The 15,938-nt window shown below is 42.3% G+C and overlaps 1 protein-coding gene across 1 annotated transcript in view; it reads right to left on the bottom strand.

Annotated features, from left to right (window-relative positions):
- LOC123230469 (natural resistance-associated macrophage protein 2-like) overlaps positions 1-15,938 on the bottom strand; it is a 55,428-nt gene that overhangs the window by 25,222 nt on the left and 14,268 nt on the right. The gene's annotated exons all lie outside the window — the stretch shown is intronic.

Here is a 15,938-nt window from a genome sequence, read left to right as displayed (position 1 = left end):
AAGCCTTATGAATGCAAGCAGTGTGGAAAGACATTCAGTATGAGCTCTAGTCTTGCTAAACATCAGAGAATCCACACTGGGGAGAAACCTTATGAATGCAAACAGTGTGGAAAGACATTCACTCAGATCTCCAATCTCGCTGTACATCAGAGAACACACACTGGGGAGAAACCTTATAAATGCAGAGAGTGTGGGAAGACATTCAGTATGAGGTCCCATCTCTCTGTACATCAGAGAACACACACTGGAGAAAAACCTTATGAATGCAAGCAGTGTGGGAAGACATTCACTTGGATCTACAGTCTTGCTGTACATCAGAGAATCCACACTGGGGAAAACCTTATGAATGCAAGCAATGTGGAAAGACATTCAGTATGAGCTCCAATCTTGCTAAACATCAGAGAACATACTGGGGAGAAACCATATGAATGCAAGCAATGTAGAAAGATGTTCAATATCAGCTCCTATATTGCTGTACATCAAAGAATCCATACTGAAGAGAAACCTTATGAAAGCAAGCAATGTAGAAAACCATTCAATTACAGCTCCAGCCTTACTGTAGTACATCAGAGAATCCACACTGGGGAGAAACCTTATGTATACAAGCTGTGTGGAAAGATGTTTCTGTGCAACTCCAGCCTTACTATCATGTCAAGGAAATTAACCCTAACCTCTTTCTGGAGCTGTATAACTTGACTCAGAGGTGAGGAATGTGTGATGGAAATCATTGAGTGAGGTTAGAATGCCAGCAAGAAAAAGGCATCACGAGTTGAGGGCAGAGGGATGTCTCCTGCATTAGCCCAAGTAAAATTGAAAGCCACGGTTGGCTCCTCAGATGAGACTTGTGAGAGTTAGTGGGTGGAGAAAAGGTTTGAAAACCTGAGAAAAGAGCAGATATCCAAGCTCTTGTCTTTCGGTTTTGTTGTTGATTGCACTTCCCTGTGAGCATGACTAGGATTCCCTAATGGTGGCCATAGAATAACAAGCTAAATTGAGCAGTGAAGAAAGTATGTCTCCTATTTTTCCATCTTTTTCTATTAATTTCCCTGTTATACTATACTTAACAGAAACCAGACATTCACACTAAATTCTTATCTTGCTCAAAATCAGACAATTCACTGCTGTCATGAGCTCTCCTAAGATTAGGTCCAAATGGGCATATGATTTAGACCTAAAGTGTGATCCCATAAGAAAATTAAGGGAGCATAGAATAGTTCATCTTTCAGATTAGTTTATTGATAAGGGAAGAATTCATTACCAAATAAGAAATAGATAACATTATGAGGTCTAAGATGGGTTGTTTTTCTTATATTAAATTCAAAACTGTACAAGCAAAATTATTGCAAGCAAAAATAAAAGTGGAAACAGTTATTTGCTTTACAGTATGTCCAAATAAATACTTCAATTTTTAAAAATTCTAACACTATTTCAAATGTCTTAATTCAACATTTCATGGTACCGAGATCTAAAGTTAATTTAGGAAGGAAATAATGTCTTTGCTCTATAGAAATCATTTCTAATTAGCATCATTTCCTATACAAGATTTTCCAAAAAATTCTTATAAAGCAAAAACTAAAAGACAAAATATAATATTGAGTATTTCAAATATGAAGTAAAATAATTAACGTTCCAATGACTTCTACTCAGTTGAATGCATTATCAAAATAATTATTTTATGTAGAATATCACCATACATCTATCAGCTTGACATTCTGGACTGATTGCACCCACAGACCTGTGTAACATAACTGATGCAATCATGCTTATTCTACAATTCCTAAAACTGTCACTTACATATCAAATCTTAAGCTTATTTTGCATTAAGGTCTGGCCTATATACGTGGTGAAAATTTATCACACCATAATAGAACTAAAAGCTAAATAGGTTTGTAGGGCGGAGGCCAGACTCCCAATAAAGCAGGATGATGGTCAAATCAAGAGAAGAGACCCTGAGCCTTAGGAGATAACTTCTTTATGCCAAGAAATCTAATGACACAGTGACCGAAAAAACAGTCATAATGAAAATAAAATGGATGCAAAATCATTAATATGGTCATCTTAATGACACAAGTGCTGATTAATCTGGTATGTGTAAAAAAGACCACTGGGTGGTTACTTTGTAGTACTGTCAGGGTCTTAACAATAGGAGTCAGTAGTTTTGGTTAACTACTATTTGAAAACAATATTATCCCTCTGCCTCCTGTGTGACTTGTCTTGTACTACAAACAAGACCATCCTTTCTCTTTTTTGTCTCACCATCTTTTTATATACCCAAGGTGGGTGTGGTAAGATTTAAGGAAATTCCTGGGTTACAGGCTTAAGGTTAGGATATAAACAAGATTTGATAGCACCCCAAACTTTAATTTTCTAACTAATGATTATAGTTTTTATAAAGCAAACTATGTTATTTGAGTATGAACTCAAAACTAATGATTGTGTTATAAAAGTAATTATGAAGTCTAATACTACTATAATCATAAAAGGGGTTGGAGAGTTTCATTCTGTCACATACAAGGTCAAATATAATCCTAATAGGAAAACAGATGTGAATTGAAGTGCTGCTGCATTATAATTTATTTTAAGGCAGTTCCATCAAATTTAGATTTGTCCATATAAATGGTATCCTACAGAATCTTCTCAATAGATATTTGCTATCAGCACCTTAAATGATAGGGGCCTCTACTTTCAGATTAGTGTGCTGCCCAGGGTTTATGGATATGTACCTGTTCTGTAGGAGGGTCTGAGTCCTGGACATGAAGGAGGAAAATAGGCAGGTGTTGAAGAGATGGGGAAAGTAGAGCCCCACCGATGAGCATGGGTAGTGGCCCAGGTAGAATTCAAGCCCTGGGGAAGAATTGAAGGTCTGAGAAAGAATAGGATCTAGGACTCTCAGAAGGAAAGCTCTAAAGAGTTTTAGTTACCAAGAGAAAGTTCTCAGAAAGTGAGATGCTATCTGAGAAGACTGAATCCAAGAGATTGAGGAGAGTATGGTGTACATATTCCAATTAGTGGAGACAACTAAAGAAAAGGAAGAGTTACTAGATGGAGCCTCTTGGCCAAGAATCATCTAGGAGGTCAGAATCACTGGGTCAGAGACAGAGTAGAGAGGAGTTCTTGGGGGGTGAACATGCCCAAATTTGTAGAAAAATCTCAGCTCAAGAATGGGAGACTCAAATTTTGTTCAATTTGTAAGAAAAGTATTTCATTTGAAGAAGAAATAGTTTATGCTTGTATAATGACTGGTGGAAGTTTGGAGGCTAATCAGGTAGCCTCAGGGCTGATGGACAACCCCGGGGGCTAGTAGAGTAGCCTCTTTACCACTGATTATTTTTTAGAGTAGCAGCTCTGTTGTACAGTGGCAGCTTCATTAATGAATTAGCAGCCACAACTGCAGAAGAGCAGCTTCCCAGCTCTGGATTAGTATTGGCATATTTATTAGTGCCAGGGAGCTTGTCATCTCCCATTCCAGAGAAATCTTCAGCTTTTCTGAAAATCCTGAAAGGAGGACATGTCCAAATTCAGGTGCAGGTGTGTTTTAGTGTGTGATGTCATAGGGAATAAGGAGCATGTGCAAATTTGGGGAATTCCTCTGGAATGCCAGAGCCCCAGTGGGCAGGCCCCTTGTTCCACATTGTCCACCTTGTCATCATTTGTCAATGTGGGAAATGCCTCCCTGTCTTTCTGGAATGAGAACATGGGGTGCAGGATGTGGTATACTGGAGAACTGCTATAGGTAAATGATGTTATATGAGTACATAATAAAGCTAACTGGGCTCAAAACTGATGCCCAGTACAGAATATTACAGATCCCCTACACAGAGTTGGTAACAACTATTGGCAATTCATGTTTCACTGATGCTGAAACTACAGTTGATGTTTATCCAGTTTTACCTAGTGAGAAATGCCAGATTTCAGAAATCTGAGGGTCCCTTTCCTCACTACCCCTCAGTGCCTGCTATGAACCCACATCAGAGTGAAGGATAAAAAGTACGGAAAGGGGCTTTGGGAATTCCCTAGGATGAAAGGCAGTACTTGGCAAGTAGAGGCAGGCAGAATCTTGATGCCCTGATCTGGGGTAACTTTGGAGGAAAGGGCCCATGCTAGAGCTTCAGAGGTTGAGCAGAGTGGGGCTCTTAGGTCTAGAAAGACCAACCCAGAGTGGGCTAGATGTAAGTGAGACCCTTAGGAGCTGAGATCACTCTTCATTTTGGAAACCAACTCTTTTTTTAACATTTAATAATTTTTCTTTTTTAGAAAAGTTGTCATGGTTACATGATTCATGTTCTTACTTTCCCCTTCATCCCCCCGACCTCCCCCATCCCCCATAGCCGATGTGCATTTCCATTGGTTTTAACATGTGTGCCTCAAACCATGTGTTCAAGCAGTTGCTTTTCTTCTGTGTTTCCACTCCTGCAGTTCTTCCTCTGAATGTGGGTAGCGTTCTTTTCCATAAATCCCTCAGAATTGTCCTGGGTCACTGCATTGTTGCTAGTACAGAAATCCATTACATTCTATTTTACCATAATTTATTGGTCTCTTGTGTACAAGAGACCTGTTCTTCTGGCTCTGCTCTTTTCACTCTGCATCAATTCCTGGAGGTCTTTTCAGTTCATGGAATTCCTCCAGTTTATTATTGCTTTGAGCACAATAGTATTCCATCACCAGCATATACCACAATTTGTTCAGCCATTCCCCAATTGAAGGGCATACCCTCATTTTCCAGTTTTTTGCCACTACAAAGAGTGAGGCTATAAATATTTTCGTACAACTCTTTTTATCTATGATCTCGTTGGGATACAAACCCAACAATGATATGGCTGGATCAAAGGGCAGGCAATCTTTTATAGCCCTTTGAGCATAGTTCCAAATTGCTATCCAGAATGGTTGGATCAGTTCACAACTCCACCAGCAATGTATTAATGTCCCAATTTTGCCACATCCCCTCCAACATTCATTACTCTCCCCTGCTATCATTTTAGCCAATCTGCTAAGTATGAGGTGATACATCAGAGTTGTTTTGATTTGCATTTTTCTAATTATTAGAGATTTAGAATACTTTCCCATGGGCTTATTGATATTTTTGATTTCTTTATCTGAAAATTGCCTATTCATGTCCCTTGCCCATTTATCAATTGGGGATTGGCTTGATTTTTTTTATACAATTGCTTTAAGTCCTTGTATATTTGAGTAATTAGACCCATCAGAGTTTTTTGTTATAAAGATTTTTTCCCAACTTGTTGTTTCCCTTCAGATTTTGGTTGCATTGTTTTTGTTTGTACAAATGCTTTTTAATTTGATATAATCAAAATCACTTATTTTACATTTTGTAATTTTCTCTAACTCTTGCTTGGTTTTAAAATCTTTTCTTTCCCAGAGATCTGACAGGTATACTATTCTGTGTTCACTTAATTTATTTATAGTTTCCCTCTTTATATTCAAGTCATTCACCCATTCTAAATTTATCTTGGTGTAGGGTGTGAGATGTTGATCTAAACCTAATCTCTCCCGTATTGTTTTCCAATTTTCCCAGCAGTTGTCAAATAGTGGATTTTTGTCCCAAAAGTTGGGCTCTTTGTGTTTATCGTACACTGTCTTGCTGAGGTCACTTACCTCAAGTCTATTCCACTGATCCTCCCTTCTGTCTTTTAGCCAGTGTTTTGATGACCATTGCTTTATAGTATAGCTTAATATCTGGTACTGCTAGGCCCCCTTCCTTCACGTTTTTTTCATTATTTCCCTTGATATTCTTGATCTTTTGTGCTTCCAAATGAACATTGTTATAGTTTTTTTCTAATTCAGTAAAAACGTTTTTTTGGTAGTTTGATAGGTATGGCTCTAAATAGGTAAATTAATTTGGGTAGAATGGTCATTTTTATTATGTTAGCTCATCCTACCCATGAGCAATCAATGGTTTTCCAATTGTTTAGATCTAGTTTTAATTGTTTGGTAAGTGTTTTGTAGTTGTTTTCGTATAATTGCTGTGTTTGTTTTGGTAGATAGATTCCTAAGTATTTTATATTGTCTAGGGTGATTTTAAATGGTGTTTCTCTTTCTACCTCTTGCTGCTCTAATGTGTTGGAAATATATAGAAATGCTGATGATTTATGTGCATTTATTTTGTATCCTGCAACTTTGCTAAAGTTGTTGATTATTTCTATAAGCTTCTTAGTTGATTCTCTAGGATTTTTTAAGTAGACCATCATATCATTTGCAAAGAGTGATAGCTTAGTCTCCTCATTGCCTATTTTGATACCTTCAATTTCTTTTTCTTCTCTAATTGCTACTGCTAGTGTTTCTAGTACAATGTTAAACAATAGAGGTGATAATAGGCATCCTTGTTTCACTCCTGATATTATTGGAAAGGCTTGTAATTTATCCCCATTGCATATGATGCTTGTTGATGGTTTTAGGTATATACTGTTTATTATTTTTAGGAAAGGTCCTTCTATTCCTATACTTTCCAGGGTTTTCAATAGGAATGTATGCTGTATTTTGTCAAAGGCTTTTTCAGTATCTATTGAGATAATCATGTGATTTTTGTTTGTTAGATTGTTGATATGGTCAATTATGTGGATGGTTTTCCTAACATTGAACCATCCTTGCATTCCTGGTATAAATCCACCTAATCATGGTGGATAATTCTCTTGATCACTTGCTGGACTCTTTTTGCTAGTATTCTATTTAAAATTTTTGCATCTACGTTCATTAGGGAGATGGTTCTATAGTTTTCTTTCTCTGTTTTTGATCTACCTGGCTTTGGAATCAGTACCATATTTGTGTCATAAAAGGAATTTGGTAGGACACCTTCTTTGCTTATTATATCAGATAATTTGTATAGTATTGGGATTAGTTGTTCTTTGAATGTTTGATGCAATTCACTTGTGAATCCATCAGGCCCTGGCGATTTTTTCTTAGGGAGTTCTTTGATGGCTTGTTCAATTTCTTTTTCTGATATGGGATTATTTAGGTATTCTATTTCTTCTGCTATTAATCTAGGCAATTTGTATTTTTGTAAATATTTATCCATATCACCTAGATTGCTGTATTTATTGCCATATAATTGGACAAAATAGTTTTTAATGATTGCCTTAATTTCCTCTTCATTAGAGGTGAGGTCTCCCTTTTCATCTTTGATACTGTTAATTTGGTATCTATTTTTCATTAGGGAGATTGGTCTGTAGTTTTCCTTCTCTTTTTTTGATCTATCTGGCTTTGAAATCAGTACCATGTTTGTGTCATAAAAGGAAGTTGGTAGGACTCCTTTCCTTATTATATCAAATAATTTGTATAGTATTGGGATGAGTTGCTCTTTAAATGTCTGATAGAATTCACTACATACATCTCCCTATAGGTGTGAGATGTATGTGAGATGTCTCTCTCCTACCTTCTTATAATATAATCTTTAACATTTAGCTCACTGGTATAGTGTGGTGTAGGCTTATACTCTGAGCCTCATTTCTTTCCAGACTGCATTCCAGTTTTTTGTCTCCTAATTGTATGTCTCAGGCATTCAGTGGGTCTTATCTGCAAACTGGGCCCACATTGATCAATTAGTTAATTGCTTCTTTGTTCTTTTTATTGCTTATAGATATTGGGAAGGAGTGGGAAGGAGTGGGACCCCTTTTCAGGGAACTTCCTCTATCCCTCTTCCCCATCCCAACTTGACAAGTCCCTGATCTTTTCTCTAATTAGAAAGCAGATGCCCCCACATTGGATTGTTTCCTTTGCATTCATTGGTTTTATTTAATTCATCTCTTTTAAGGTAGATAAGTCTCTTTTCCCACTGATTTTGATGTCCAGCCCTAAGACCAGGAAAGGGCCTGGTCCTTATTGGTTAGGTATTTGGCATATATAGCCTCAATAAATTGATGTGCTCAGAAGAGCAGAGCTTTGATTCCTCAGGCATTTCATCTTTCACTTGTCACAGTTAACCTTTTTAGTTTCTTCTAATTTTGCCTAGAAATCTGGTCCCTGGGTCAAAGCTATCCCAGTTATCCAAGTGCCATACTGGACACCCCCAACCCCAACTTGTAGTTGCAGCCTCCCCCTACTCAGGACAGGTAGACTGCAGGCACTAAGTCTCTCTGGCCTCAGTATGAGTCCTCATCTCCCTTTACCCATGAGAACATTCATCAGTGGAACCCCCTTCCATGTCAAGGTGGGGCCTCCATCCTTTCTCCATCTTCTCAGGCTTTGCCTTCTCCTCCATACCTCCTCCCCTGTATGCTCTTCTCTTTCTTAGGCAATAGAGAACACTTCCTCAGTATTCCTTCTCTCAATCCTGTCTGTGGCCTTTGATGCTTTTGGCCTACTCTCTCCTCCTTGATATTCTCTTCTCTCTGGGGTTTTAGGACATGCCTCTCTCTCTCCTGGTTTAGCTCCTACCTCTCTTACCTGTGATTCTCTGTCTTGTCTGCTGGCTGCTCCTCTAGATCTTGTAACAGTAGGGTTAGGGTGAAGGAGTTCCTCCAACCCTGTCTTTTGCCCTCTACTCTTCTCCCTCTGGACTTCTTTACTTGGTGATCTCATCAGCTACCAGGGATGCAAGCAACATCTCTCTGCTGATGAGTTGCAGATCTCCATTTTCTGCCCCAATTTCTGTACTGACCTCCAGTCTTCCATCTCAAATTTCCTTACAGGGATTTCACACTAGGCACACTAGGTGACAAGTAGACATCTTGAGCTCACTGTGTCCCAAACACATTCTTCTCTCTCACCTCTACAGATCCCTCACCTTCTCTATAGCTATCTCCTCCTTGTCCCTCTGACTCAAAACCAAGGAACCCCCTTGACTCCTTACATTCCCTTACCCAGGTATCCAATATGGCACCAGAACCTCTCTGTTTCACCTTTGCAGCATCTCTCCAATATGCCCGCTCCTGTCCTGTGTCACTGCTATCTTCCTGGTGGAGGCCCACATCACCTCCCTCCTGGACTATTAAGACAACCTGCTGCTAGGTCTGTCTCAAGAGGCTCTTCCCACTCCAAGGCCTCCTCCATTCTCCCACCAGAGTGATTTTCCTAAAGCACAGTTCTTATCCTGTCACTCTCCTACTCCGTAAACCCTGTAATTAATAGATAGATCAACAGGGCCTTAGGCAGGTAATAAGGCTAGCAGGAGGATGTTGCTGGTCATAAGGATGGAGTGAACTGTACCCGGGCTGGGCTTGAAACTTCTTTATTAATGTAACAAGGATCCAACCCTGGTAACTGAGTGTCCAGAGAAACCTCACTGCTTGCCACCAAGCTCCTTTAAGATATCTGGTAACTGGCCCCTTCCTTGCTGAGGAAGCAGCTCCCTGTTGGTTAATGGCAGGCTGGCAAGAAGTGGATGTTGAACTTCCTGCCCCTCAGCAGTGGAGTTTGTTCCAGCCCAAACTACTCAGAATCCCTTCCTGTTGTCTGTTCTCCTTGGCCTGTGATGGTAGGCAAATAACACAGAATTCTCTGGTTAAGGCTAAGGGGTTTATTGTTAACCGAGTAAGGGAACAAGGCAGTGGAAAGAGGGTTGGGAAATACTGTGATCTGATGGTGAAAGATTATCTGACTAAAGTTGGTAGAGATCCTATTTGGATGGTGTTTGCTGACCCGGGCAGGCAGCCCTGGGTCAGAGTGATGTGGTCTCTGGTTGATAAATAAAGTTGTTTCTTGGACTAAATCTTGCCAGTGATGATAATTATATTATAGAGTTGCTCTAAAAGATTAGGTCTTAAAACCTTATACTACTCTAAGGCCTAAGCTACCCACGTTCCACACAACCACCACACATGCCTGGAGGTGGGGGGCAAGCAGTAAGTGAGTGATTAGGGCAAAGTCGGGAAAAACAGAACCCAACCCTGGGTCTCCAGGGCTTTTTATACTCTTGGCTGAATTGGCAGTTGGTGCTTTGCCCTATGTCTCATGCCCCTGCCAACATTCCATCAAGGGCAACTGACAGGTTGCCCCCAAACCAACATGGCAAGGTTAAAAATCCTATATTACAACACCAGTGTCTCCCTGTTTCCTCCAGGATCAAAAACAAACCATTCTGTTTTGTATTCAAAGCCCTCTTTCCTGTCTTCTTATTCATTACTACCCAGTCTGTATTCTTGAATCTATAGAACCTGGCCTTCTGTATTCCTTCAGCTGTAGAATTTTTAAAAATCCTTTACTTTCTGTCTTATAATTTATGGTAAGCATCTGTTGTGAGACAAGATGGGTAAGAGGTAGACTATTGGGGGAAAGTGGCTTACCCAGTGTCACATAGACAGGAAGTGTCTGAGGTTATATTTAAACCCAGTACCTTCTCTCCCTAGTTCTAGTTCTCTATTCATAGAGTCACCTAACTGTACCAAAATGGAAAAAAAATTTAAACCCTTACCTTCCATCTTAGGATCAGTTCTAAGAGAGATGAGTGATGAGGGCTAAGCAATCAGAGTTAAGTGACTTACTCAGGATGACAAAGCTAAGACATGACTGAGATTACATTTGAACCCAGGTCTTCCTGACTCCAGATCTGGCACTCTATCCACCATGTGATCTGACTGTCTTGTTCCAGGCATTTTTTATGACTATTCCCCACGTCTGGAAAATTTTCCCTCCACATTTCAGATCACTGACCCCTGTCAGTCCCAACTAAAGACTAAAAACTTTCTATAGAAAACCTTCCATTGTCCTTCTTTGTCAGAGTGGCTTCATTCTTTCCATTCTTCCCTATTTCTCCTAGACAGAGCTCACTTTGTGTCCATGTGTCTGTTTATTGTCTCCCTCCACCACTGGGCTGGGAGCTCCTGGAGGGCAAGGCTTGTCTTCTGCCTCTTGGGGAGTCCCAGAAGTACAGAACAGGTGCTGAATGTAGAGGGAATAGAAATGACAGTTTGTGGTCCTTGAGATGCCCTGCGTGTGTCCTGCATCTGTATCTACCTCCTCTTCTTCCCTGTGGTCCTGCAGTCCAACACAAGAAGCATCCTCCTAGAGCTGATGGGATGCCACACAATTCTTCCCATGATCCCTTCTGTCTTCAGCTTTAGCCCTCCTTTGTTTCCTCTTTCCTCCCTTTCTCCTTGTCTGTAGTTTCTAAAAGAAGCCTCTTTCTGCTCTCTCTCATGTTCTTCTGTTGCTACTGTTCTCTTCAGTTATTCACTCCTCCTTTATTTCTGCTGCTTGGGCATTCAAGAAGTACATGATCTCTTTCCTCTGGGTTCTCTTCCTAAAAATACTGTAGATTCCTCTTCATTAGTAAACATCTATTGTTCTGTCCACCATTGTGAAACTCACATTTGCATGTGTTGAGAGTAAAATTTAACCAAAGGGTAACCTGAGGCAGCTCTTGAAGGAAGACAAGGAGGGAAATGCTGTCTGTCAATAAAATGGGTCAGGTGCTTGCCTCTGTTAATGCTCCAAACCCTAAGCAGGTTAGATTCATTTGATAGGTTTGGAGGATCACAGAAGGAAGGACAGGCTAAGTGATATCTATCATAGGATGGAGGGTCACCATTGGTTATAGATCTAGGATAATCAGGGACACTGACTGACTGGAATAATCAATAATAAGGGGCCAGCAATGCCCCAGCCCTCCTTCTCGCCTCAATCCAAGAAGTGATTCTTGTGTGAGTCCAGTGAAAGGTCAGGGCCCCAACTTTGGGCAGCAACCCAGACATCTCTGAGATGGGTCGGGAGTGTAGAAAGACTAGACCTGACTCCCTGGGGCTCGCCTGAATCTTTTAAGCTCAGGTAATGCCTTGAAAAGAGGTTAAAACAGTGATGAACTACCCCAGAGCTAGATTCTGCCCTTCACCTATTACAGGCTGGCAGAATGTGGAGCTGAGCCAGGAGGCAGAGAACCACAACTCAGGCAATTACCAGACAAAAGCAGTTACTGGAAAATAGAATCAAAAAGTAAATGATCTGAGATCAGCTCAGCCTTCTCTGAGGAGAGGTCCCCCTGGGCTGCATCCTGAATTTCTGTGCTCTCTGGAACACATTCTCTCCTTCCTTGTCCCTTTCATAATGTTTTCTGTTAAAACTGATGTGGGGGCTTATTACCAAATTGATGATCATTTATTGAGAGAGAGATTGATCTCAGGCTTTCTAGATCTCATTCTCGATTCAACCTCCTCAGGCTGGGCTTACCACATATAGGAGATGAGGAAAGCTCAGAGACAAACCTCCAACCCAGAGAGCCAGTTAGTTCTCGGGGAGGTACAAAAGCCCCTTCTCCTTCCCTCGCCTCTTTTACCTTCCCTGCTCCCTGGTTCGGGTTCTGACCCATTGGTGACTCTCACACTGAGGGTGGTTACTCTGGGACACAGCAACAGGGCAACAAACACATGACTGACTCCTACATCCCACCTTGGGGGGCCCTGGGGATCCAGGCTGCACTGGGGGTCCCCTAGAGATTTCCCTTCACACACTAGAAGCTCCTCGGCTTCCTTCCGGAACTTCCTAGAGCTGCTTTTCTCAAGCCTCCATTGGGTGCTGAAGACTCAGATCCAGCAATCACACTGACAATGGGCGAGACCTTTGGGCCCCTCCCTTCTCTGTGGGTCAATTTCCTCCTGTAACTGACCAGAGGTGGGCTCTTCACTTTGATGTAACTTTCAGCCCTCTGTGCTCTGCCTTGGGCTGCTCTAGGAGGTGGTGACTTTCCAGGATGTGGCTGTGGACTTCACCCAGGAGGAGTGGCGCCTCTTGTGCCCTCTCCAGAGGGAGCTGTACAAGGAGGTGATGCTGGAGAATGCTTGAAACCTGCTCTCTGTGGGTAAGCAGTCTCTCCCTGCTGCCCGAGTCTGCCATCCAAGGGAATATTGCCCTCAGCAGCAGGTAGAGTTGGGAAGGCATGTGAAAGGGTCGAGGGCTGGTATGCTGAGTCCTCAAGTCAGGGCCCTCTTGCTGCCTGGTTCTCCTGAAAAAGGACTTTGCATTGTGTAATGGGACCTTGGTGATTCCCTCTGGTGCTCCTGAAGGCTGAGATCACATGCATATTGGAGAATCTCAGATGTGGAAATGATCTCAGAGTTGATTCTTTCTTACCTCTCTCTGGCCTGGAATTGTGTCTCCCAAACCCATGTGAGAAACTGTTCAGGAAGGTTTTCCTCCCACCTTCTTTCCTTTGAGGGTGGATCTACTATTGGGGATCTTTTTCTCTTCAACCAGCATAAACTCATAACTCACAGCTCCTAGGTGTACCTAGGAGAGTAAGTTTGTCCTTAGTCTTCCTTCTTATTGCCTTAAGCCTCCAACGGAGCCATTGAGGAATGGAGGGAAGGGATAAAGCATTTATAACAACCTGTTCTTGTCCCAGGCTCTGCCGAGGGTTTTCTCTGTAACATTATGACACTTATTTCTCACCCTCATCTTCTTAATTCGTTCCACAATTATCTGCATTTTACAGATGAGGAAATATTTTCATTAAGTGGCTTGTTCTGAGGTACCCATATAGGAGCTGTTTGTGGTGAAATGTAAACTGAGGCCTCCCTGCCTCTAATCCCTAATCTCTGCCCCCTCCCCTTGTAGCTGACTCTCATTTCCAGATAATGGAAACCTATGGGCTGAGTCCAGCCTTCTCTGAAGAAAATGCCCTAGAACTTAACATTCTGGTTCCAGATTGGTTCCCTTGTCTCTCCTCCTCCTCTCCCCACCTTAAATGCTGTGGAGACTCCCCTCCTGGACCTTATAAGCCTCCTGTAGACCCTGCTTGCCTGCCTCTGTGATTGTCAGGATGAATGGACTGGTCAAGAGATAACTTTGGGCCCAAAGAGGATTGTTGAGTTCCCCAGGAGAAGAGGCAAAAGACTCCTCGAGAGAAGAGTCCATGAGGCTTGTTATATTGAAACTCTGGGAGCAGAGAGTCTCATCCTTGATTGACAGGTGAAGACCATTGGATCTTAGAATGTTCCCAGGGGCTGTGAGGACAGGGGAGAAAGCTGTTGGCCCAGGGGGGTATAAAATACCCTGCAGACCTTTCCTTCCCTTGGACTGGAGATCTGTGGATCCTGGTCTTTTGGGATTGGTGACTTTCTGGGCTCAACCTTGAAAGATCCTCCTGTCTTATACCTGATTAGCATTGTCAACCTGTACCCAGACCATCACTCTTCTGATTCTACTGCCCCTAGATATTTAGGAAATCAAATCATCTGTAGTTATCTAGGTTTCCCAGGGCCTGGGAGGGATCCGGGAAGTGGGCAGGAAAAGAAGTGGGTGGATACCTGAAGGCTATTTAGGCATAACATCTAGCAGAAAGAAGAAGAAGCTGAAAGATATCAAGCAGCAGCTTGCTTACTTTGGTTTGGCTTTGGCCAGGCTGAGCCAGAGGAGCTAACTACCAGAATCAATTACCTGCCTACAGCTCTGAGGGTTTATTATCATAAAAGTGGTTAGGGTTTCCCAATTCCTCTATCCATTCCCAATACCCATCTTTGCTAATTATAGATAAAGCCCTTCAAGTACCTTCCTGGAGTGGTTATTTCATAGCAGTCAGATAAACCATTAACAAAGCTGATAAGAGCCCCAAATCTATTATCAATCAACCTCATGTGGGACCTGAAGGGATACCATCCATTGACCTGAAGGATCCTGCCTGGGCACTGTTATAAAGGAGGGAGGTGTCACATCATCTAGCTAGGTGGCAAACCTCAGTTGATCTTGCCCTAGCCACCTATCTAGACTCCATGGCTGTCACACAATTACCAGTGGTAGTATCCAGTTAGTTCACCCTCCCTCTCCATCTATCCATCTATTTTCTTTATTTTTATAACAGGCTCAGAGAGGTGTCAAGGAGGGAGGAGCAGGCAGGGTGATGTGACAAAAGCTTATACCTTGAGGTCCCTGTGTCTGGGCTTCAGACTGACCCAGAACATTGACTTTCGGACCCAGTGTGGGAGTTTAGGAGTCTCTGCCAGAATGGACCTGAACAGGATGGGTGTGAGGGGGGATGTTGCTCATTCCAGTTTCCCAGTAGAGTAATAGGCACATCTTAGCCTGGGCTCCTGCATTATAGACACTGAAGGGTGAAGGCAGACTCCTGTGGATACCCCATGGTCAGAGTTTCTTGAGTGGAGTCACTGGACTCCCCAACATTTCCCTAAAGAGAACTCAGTGACAAGGTTCTCTCCATCCTCCTCCCTGACTGATTCTCCCTTGCCCAGGGCTTCTAGCTCCCCCAGAAGACATGATCTCTTATTTGGAGCAGAGGGAAGCCCCATGGATGCTGGAGCAAGAAGGCCTGAAGAGCTGCTGCCCAGGTGATGGAAGGGAAAAGAGGTGTGGGAGAGCAGGGTGACCAGAGGGTCCTGTGTGCTCTGATGAAGCCAGGGCTAGATTTGGGGGCAGGAAGACTGAACTTGGAATTATTTTTCAGAGGTTTAGCAATGGCTCCCTGGGCAAGTCACTGAACCCCTGAGCTTCAGTTTCCCCATCTTTAAGATGAGATTATTGGACTCCATTTCCTATCAGCCAGCCCCCTTCATGGGATCAATCTGTGATCCTCTAAGAAGTCAGTGTTTGGGACTGAAGATCAGTCTTTTGCAGGTATCAGAAGGGCTTAGCTTTATAGCCTTCTTTACCCATAGAAAGAGATTTTCTTTAGCTAGGAGAAGAATGACCTTCTCTGATCCTCAGACAACTGAGGAAAAGGAGGCACCTGAGGTAGGTGAGATATGGAGGATAAGAGTGCTCTGCAAAGAGGTCCAGCTTTTGTTGAGTGAAATATGAGGCTAAGTTCTCTGCTCAGATGGTGAGGCAGGGGGTGAGAGGAAGTCATGATGGAGAGCTGGAGACCAGGAAAACATTTGGAAGGCTGGTGTGCTGGGTAGCAAAGGGAATCCATGAGGGAGACGTCACAGGATTTACTTCCCATGGTGAGGACCCAGCTGAGCTCAGGGAGTTTCAATGTAGTTTGGAGTCAGGCAGCTAGTTTCCTGATTTTCCTTCTTTCCATTGACCTGCAGCCCATGAGCAGG

This window comes from Gracilinanus agilis, chromosome 1 (assembly GCF_016433145.1).
Source record: "Gracilinanus agilis isolate LMUSP501 chromosome 1, AgileGrace, whole genome shotgun sequence".
In the NCBI taxonomy this organism is placed as follows: domain Eukaryota; kingdom Metazoa; phylum Chordata; class Mammalia; order Didelphimorphia; family Didelphidae; genus Gracilinanus; species Gracilinanus agilis.
This window is presented reverse-complemented; position numbering and strand designations above follow the sequence as displayed.